The 8,135-nt window shown below is 34.9% G+C and overlaps 1 long non-coding RNA gene across 2 annotated transcripts in view; it reads left to right on the forward strand.

Annotated features, from left to right (window-relative positions):
• Positions 1 to 5,825, forward strand: part of LOC143253480 (uncharacterized) — a 51,986-nt gene extending 46,161 nt beyond the window's left edge. For both annotated transcript variants that reach the window (XR_013029663.1, XR_013029662.1), the window contains one exon: positions 5,528 to 5,825. This is a non-coding gene — a long non-coding RNA (uncharacterized LOC143253480). The remainder of the gene's footprint in view (positions 1 to 5,527) is intronic.
• Positions 5,826 to 8,135: the final 2,310 nt, after the last annotated feature.

The following is an 8,135-nucleotide window of genomic DNA, read 5'->3' on the forward strand; positions in this document are numbered from 1 at the left end:
CTAATGTTGGACCTTTTTAAAATTTTGATAACCTCTGAATTTGTTATTGTACAAAGTATCTAATAAATTATATTTAGATCAGTTGAAATAAATGCACGCGTATTTTACCGGACAGACAAAAACTGAGTATTATTATAATAGATATTTGCTCAAGCATGGTGGGCGTTGTGGTCGGTGTTAAGTACTTTTTGCATGGTATTGCTTTGTAACAAAATCAGTTATAGTTTTTTTATTTTAAACTGCAACAAGACTGTCTTTCTGATAATAATGGGCCCGGCATTGCCAGGTGGTTAAGGCACTCGACTCGTAATCCGGGGGTCGCGGGTTCGAATTCCCGTCACACCAAACATGCTCGCCCTTTTAACCGTTTGGACGTTATAATGTTACGGTCAATCCCGCTATTTGTTGGTAAAAGATTATCCCAAGAGTTGGCGGTGATGACTAGCTGCCTTCCCTCTAGTCTTACACTGCCAAATTGGGGACGACTAGCGCAGATAGCTTTCGTGTAGCTTTGCGGGAAATTCAAAACAAACAAACCAATCCTATAATAATTGTGGCGGTGATTGTTTTCTATTTGCAGTTCGTTAGTTGAAAGGATACTACCAAAGCGGTTCTTTTATTTTATGTTTACCTGATTTATACAAACGTAATAACAAAATCCTCTATTGACTCATTAATCTATCAAACTTGGATTTCCGTTTGTCAGCATTTGATATATCTAAGTTATGGTTTTATGTAGGTGTTACGTGTACCTAGTTCTTCTTTTATTGATAAGGTAAAGACAGCCCGTTAAAAAAGCCAATATTAGTGTTCCACGCAAAACAGAAATAAAAAAGGTGAGCGAAAACCTATAGAAGGATAGAACACGTATGAATGGAAGTTACAAGAAGAAAAATCTATAACATATTGAGAAGGCTCACCTGTTATACTGTAAAAGATGTAGGATTATCTGGTTTGTGAGCATTGATTTATCTTACGGTGTTGGCAGAAGCGTAAGTTTCACAATACTGTGCATCTGCAACATGTGTAGAGGTAATTTAATACGTTCAGTGAAAAAAAAACAGAAACAAAAATAAAGTGATTTACGATTTTTTTTTTATTCTGATAAAGGACAACTCTCAATTTCCTTCTGTGATTATTCTATATAGATAAGCCTGGCTATGCCATTACGAAACTGTAATTTTCACTGCATATAGTGGAAGTTTCCTTTGCAGTTACTAACGAATTACTGGTATTCCAAAATAATCCTGATAGAACAAATCCTGTGACGAAATATAGTTCTAGTTTTTAATAACCAATGAAGTACATTTTAAGATTATACTGGATTCGAACCCAGTAAAGAATCTTCTCAAACTTCATCTTCAATAATCGATAAAGTAAATTCTAAGACTAATGGATTCACAGGACGTCATTTGGGTAAAGCATGCTAAGAAATCGATGTTCCAGTTCTGCTCTGTTACGTTCATTCCTTTGTTATCACTGTTGATGTTGTGTGAACTAATTATAATATTGATAATTCAACGTTCGTAGTAAGACAATAATTAAACGTAAGAAAAGTGTATCTATTCATAGCACAGTACGGTAGAAAGGGGTAATTTAAGGATAAGATCATATTTATATTTATTTATTTCTTTTATCATCTGTTACGTACGCCATTAACGTTGGAATTGCTGTCTTTCATAAGTGGTGTTAGCTTTTCAATACTGTCACATAGAAAGTTTAATTTTGGCTGTAGAACTCTTATGATTAGAAGGCAAGACTTTTCCACTGTTTCAGTAGAGTGTTTGTTTATGTTGTGACAACTGTATGTACTGTTATAAAAACTAGCAAATATATTCATCTGTTTTGTTGTTGAAAAAACAAACCATTATTTGACTGCGTGTCTTGAACACGGTTTTTCATAAATTAATACATATAAAGTGAAATCATTAGTGTGTGTTTTTATGTAATATTACTCACAGCAACGCGTGTGTCACTGTGACGTGTGTCGAGTAGAATGTTAGGTTTGCTGACTTAACATCCTTAGAACTTATGTTGAATATTTCATTGGTAATTTTTGCGCGGCGCTACTTGAGGGATGTTTGTACTAGCCGTCTCCAATTTTGAAACGATAGACGTGAGGGATGGAACTAGTCAAACCACCCACCGCCAGTTCTACTGTCTTTATAAACGTCACATTATATAACGCCCCTACGGCTGAAAAGGACGTGAATGTTCAGTGAAGAGATTCCTGAGAAACGTAAAGTGTAAGTACTATATGGCAATATACTTTATAACTGTACAAATTTTATAATGAAAACCATATTATACCAAGTGTAGAAACCGTCTACTAACTTTCCTCCCATCTTGTTTGGCCCGGCATGGCCAAGCGTGTTAAGGCGTGCGACTCGTAATCCGAGGGTCGCGGGTTCGCATCCCCGTCGCGCCAAACATGCTCGCCCTTTTAGCCATGGGAGCGTTATAATGTTACGATCAATCCCACTTTTCGTTGGTAAAAGAGTAGCTCAAGAGTTGGCGGTGGGTAGTGATGACTAGCTGCCTTCCCTCTAGTCTTACACTGCTAAATTAGGGACGGCTAGCACAGATAGCCCTCGAGTAGCTTTGTGCGAAATTCAAACAAACAAACAAACAAACAATTCCATCCTGTTTATACGTCGTCATACTCTTCTGTCAAAGAAACAAACATATAACGTGTTGCCTCAGGATAACACCGACTCAGTTAACGTATTTCGTGTATTGGTCTCTAAAAGTTTTTAAAGTTCTTAAAGATTTACAAAAAGCTTTAAACCCAATTGTCTCACTACAAAATTCTATCACTCAAAGTAATTGATGAAAAATTTGATTTAGTTATGTTTTGTTTTGTTTTTAAAGATGTGTGCTGTATAGTACAGAAAAAGGGGATATAGTCAATAAATAGGTGAGCGATGTAGACAACAAAAATTGGGATATATATATATATATACAGGGTATGTGGAGAGCATGATAAGCAGTTAAAGGATAACTGAGAATATAATAATATTCTTACAATAATATACATTATTATGTATGTAATAATAAATACATGTATTTATTACATAAATTCTATGTAACAGAATTTTTAATTTTTCTTGTTTCTGGGCAAAAAGTGTTATTTCCCTATTGCTTATGCCTAAAGTAAATGGAAAAGACCAATTTTTCTCTTCAAACTTTGCTTTTGTGACCTGGGAGCGTTATAGAAAAACATGATGGGAGACTATATTTGGGGGCTGATACGTAAAATTGATTTACATTACAGTCGCAAATCTCGAAAAACTACTCACCTCTAAACATTTTTGTATAACTTTAGTATAAATACATGTAAATCTTGATTCATATGTTGTTTTATTCAGACCTTATGTAAATGAAATTGTGCAAATTTGCCGTTTTTATATTGAAAATAGGTTAACTTCTAAATTTCATTATCCAGGTCCCAAAAGCAAAATTTGAAGGGAATAATGGCCATTTTCTGTACTTTTACAACATAAGCAATTAAGAAATAACACGTACTATTTAGAATAAAATTTGTGTTACATAGTGTTATCAATAAACTATAGTTCATTGTACAACGAGGTATTATCAATTGCAAATAGACATAGACAACACAATATGAAAATTCAGTCAACAAAATTGTTGAGGTAAAGTGATAGACAAAGACAATAGTCACATGAAGAACGACTTATTTTTCCGAGGCTGAAAAAAAATTAATATATTATTTACTTCTCTGATAATCCTGTCCTTGTCACCTGATTACATGTCAATCAGACAACCTGCTCTATCTCGTATACGCATGCGTGGAATAAAGTAGTGGTAGAACTAGTTGAACTCCGATAATAAAAAAAAAGTTTTCTGTGCGAGAGAAAGAAAGTATTAGAACAAAAGCCGGAACATGCAATTACTTCTTTTTAAAATTCCTTGCCAGAACGAATGATTACTTTCAAGGCTTTAGATTTTCAAAGCAATTACGAAATAGTTAAAACTTGTAGTATGTGCCCTTGAAAGATGGAGATACGTTACCGAACTTATTAAATATGTATTGTACCACCTCCCAAGTGACGCTGAAACACAAGGGCTTCAACAAACATAATCCTGCTCGCTATTTCAGAGAAACGGTGGTACTTGTTATCATATAACCGAAGATAGGACTTAAATTTTGAAACATCGGCAAAACAACAACAAAAACATTTCCCTGAATCGGATTTAGTTCATGTTCACCACAGAAAGTTGATGTTTCACAATCTAGTTGCCTTAGTTCCTCGAATATGTCCTGTTATAAGAAATGTATTAAACTTTTATAAATGGCCTTTAGAGGGTTGTTAAAGAAAGCAAATGCAAGCCAAGAACTTATGGGATAAAATAATAGGTCCCTATACTCAGTCAGTGAAGGGTAATTAAGAAATTCGGGTGTTTATAACTAAAAGACCTGGACGCAGTAAGGAGTCTAAAACTCCATTTTGATTAAGTCGGCGGCACACAAATATTCTATAAAAGGTAGCCAAATCGTGAGTAAACGTTTCTAGTGACGGCTGATGTATATTACACGGCTACTTTTCCAGATAAACAGCGACACCGCGCATGACTTTTTCTTCTTTTCTCCTCCTCCCTTCCCCTTCAATCACTCCCTTCCTAAGAATGGTTATTTACACAACGTGCCGCCGAAGTTGGAGACAGTGGCTAGCTCATTCCCAGCGAGAACCGCAAATCTCTTTACCTCCCTCGGCCAGCCTGCTCGGCGGGGAACAAAGACCACCATCTAAGCTCGAGAATAGCAGCGCGCAATAGCTCGTGTGTACCCAGTTATAAGAACACCACAAAACGTGTTCATGTACACCCAGATATAACCACTTAACACCCACGTAGCACCGTAAAACGTGCTCGTGTTTATCCAACTATAACTTATTTTGGAAAAAAAAAATCTTTACCTAACAGGTTCAAACAGATCTGGTTGTGAACCTAAACTTTTTATTGGTGGAGACGATTTAAGTTTTCATAGGCAGGAGGTTTTAATATGTTATAACAGATGATATCCTACTAAGTTGAATCGATTACGATTTTGTGGGGTTATATTTACCATGTGCTCAACTGATTAAACTTATTTCTGAAGGTCACTTTGAGTGCATCTTTTACTGATTAAACTCTCTTCTTAAAATTAGTTTAAACATATTTTGGGTTTATCAATAATACCCAGAATTATAATAAAACGCAATACTGATAATTAAACAAAAACGTACTTAATCATTTAACTAAATTCTGGGTCTCGATAACGCTAAGCTGACAATTTAATCACGACAGACAGACATCACTTAATGGTGTTTCGTTCATATGTATATATTCAGAATATACAAATCTCAAGTAACCTGTATTTTCGAAGGTTGATAGGCCTAACTCTCCAGTCACTTCCGTTAGAAAGAAACTGTCGTTTTTAAAAGTAACTGACACTTCATCTCTATTTCACGTGATTTATTTCTCCGTTTTCGATTACTACATTTTTAATTTGTTTGTTTGTTTTCAGATATTCTCGTAAAGCTGACCAAGAACTATCTGCACTAACCGTCCATATAATTCTGAACTGATGACGGGAAAACGGCCAGTCAACAGTAACCGCTAGCTACTTCAGTTTGTCCGTAAAATGGGATTTGACAGTCTCCCTTACCATTTTTATTTCTATCGCCACCTGGTGGCAAATATCTCGTATTTCCAGAAGCGTTTAATATCGAGTACAGATTTACAAAACACAAATCAAATGCAAAAGTTTGTTTAATCTCACTTATGATGTATAAAGCTTAATATAAATGATCTATTGGAAAGCACTGAGAAAAATCATGAAATTCGTAAATGCGTCCACTATATTAACAGTTTTTGCATATAAGTTGTAAGAATTAGTATCACATGACTCGTATATTAAAATACTGTGTCATCCCTATTAATAATTTGATATAGTAGTGATGCTATGTGGGAAAAATAGAAGGGAGGAAAAGCAGAGGGTGTCAAAGAACTAAATATATTGACAGCCTCAATAACTATGTCACCAAGAACTCAATGAGTTATATCGAGTTGATAAGCAGGATTGACAACAGAGAAGTCTGGCATGCCATGGTCGTCGATGTCTGCCGCAGATTTGACACATGAAGTAATATTCATTGTTATAGCTTTCAGAATAACGTCACTCTTTGCCGAATTCTTATGTAAAATCATACTTGAACTGGTTTTAGTGTAGCAAATGACAAAAAGCTACAAACGATAAATATTACTTAAATATACTGTAAGCCCTTCACATCTCCCAGTATGAGTATCATGTTATTTCTAAGCCTTAAACACAGAAAAGTTCACACTAGTGAGTTGATTTAATGGAAAATTAGTTGTGTTGGAAAAACAACAAACTTTTTCAACAGTTTTAATACGTCACACGTTGCCTAAGGATTCTTTTATCAGAATCTTCTGGTTTTTCCAGGTTTAGAAGTGGAGAATTTTCGTTCACTGTGAGTTTTGTTGCTGTCTTAATGAGTGTAACTGTTCAATGATAAGCCTATTGTAACATGTTTTAACCTCAGGCCTTTCGCTGCTATGCTTATTTGAATGTTTGTAATTGTTGTCTGGTTATATTAGGATAGTTGGTTTTAAGCAAATACTTTCTTTAATTATTGTATAGTGTCTTGTACTTTGTACGTTTTGTGGGTTGAATTTCGTATTAGGATTTTGTTAGCCCAATCCTTTTTTTTATTCTATGATAGATTGAAGTTTTATACGTTTTGAGGGTTGAATCTTGTGTCATAGTTTTCTTTTTCGGTTATTTTGCATTCGCTATCCCGTATTGATATGTCTTGGGCGTTAGACATCTCGTTACTCATTTAAATGTTATACTTTATTTTTGTTATGTTCTTATAACGTCGTTTTTTCTTTAACACGTTGTTTTACATTGTCCCGTAAATTTTCTATGTAGTTAAGCACAAAGTTACTCAAAGGGCTATCTGCCCACCACTGCTTTCGAAACCCGGTTTCTTGCGGCGTGAATCCGCAGACATATTGCTGTGCCACTGGGGGATTATCCTGTGAAAATAGTTGAACATCGATAACAGGTTAGTCTGTTCTATCCTTGACGTTTCTACAAACTTCACTGCGCTGTACACTGTTGTAACGCTAACTGCACCACTATAGTGTGAAAATAAACTTACTTGTGCTTCCAGACTGAAAACACACAAGTGATTCACTGTACTATCTTCTTCGCTAACTTGAAGCAACTTTACAATTTTTATAAATATCTTGTATTTATATTTTGTCCTCGAACACGGTAGTGGATCTAGGATTTTGAAAAGGGGGTTCCAGTTGTCTGGATGAGTGTTATATAAGCTTTACATATGTCATTTTTATAGATGCTGCCAGACGATACACCAATATTAAATATAATATAAATCAGACTGGTGGCTAGAAAAGGGAGGAAAACATCTTTTATTGAAATTTTTTATTTTTTAAAAGTGGGGTGCACTTTGGAGCGTAAGGGTGCAAAATTATGAAAAAAGGGCGCACCCTCCTGAATTCGTTAGCACTCGAATATAGTAGAAGACATGATGTTAAATCTTGAGAAGATTCTAGGCTAAATGTAGTATCATTATTAAGACAGCAGTTCCCTCTATCAAGCAAACTACTTACCACATTAAAATTGCAGTTCTGCATGTTTAAAATATCTGGGCGTTAGGCTTTGTACAGTTGTAATATTCGTTCGTTGACGGATGCTTTTAAATTGTTTTCTGTAAAGAATTCAACGCCCAGTCCAAGTAACAATGACAAATTAGTTTCTTTTTTCTTTTCTCCTTTAACGTTTCTACAAGATTAAGTGGTAAGTTGTATGTCGTGTTTACAAATGACGCTAACTTTATTACACTTATGCAAAAAAAATCAACTTACTCGTACAAAGTAACTCGGTATTCGTAGCTAACATAGGTCCAAATACTTTATTAAAAACACAGCATGATTTACTCGATCGGTTAGAAACATTTCTATTTTCTTGACTCTTGAATTTATAATCTACCCTAGAATTTACTATAATTTTATTGTTTTGAATTTCGCCCAAGGCTACACGAGAGCTATCTGCGCTATTTGCTAGAAAATTTGACTTCAAATCC

This window comes from Tachypleus tridentatus, chromosome 6 (genome assembly GCF_004210375.1).
Source record: "Tachypleus tridentatus isolate NWPU-2018 chromosome 6, ASM421037v1, whole genome shotgun sequence".
Lineage (NCBI taxonomy): Eukaryota > Metazoa > Arthropoda > Merostomata > Xiphosura > Limulidae > Tachypleus > Tachypleus tridentatus.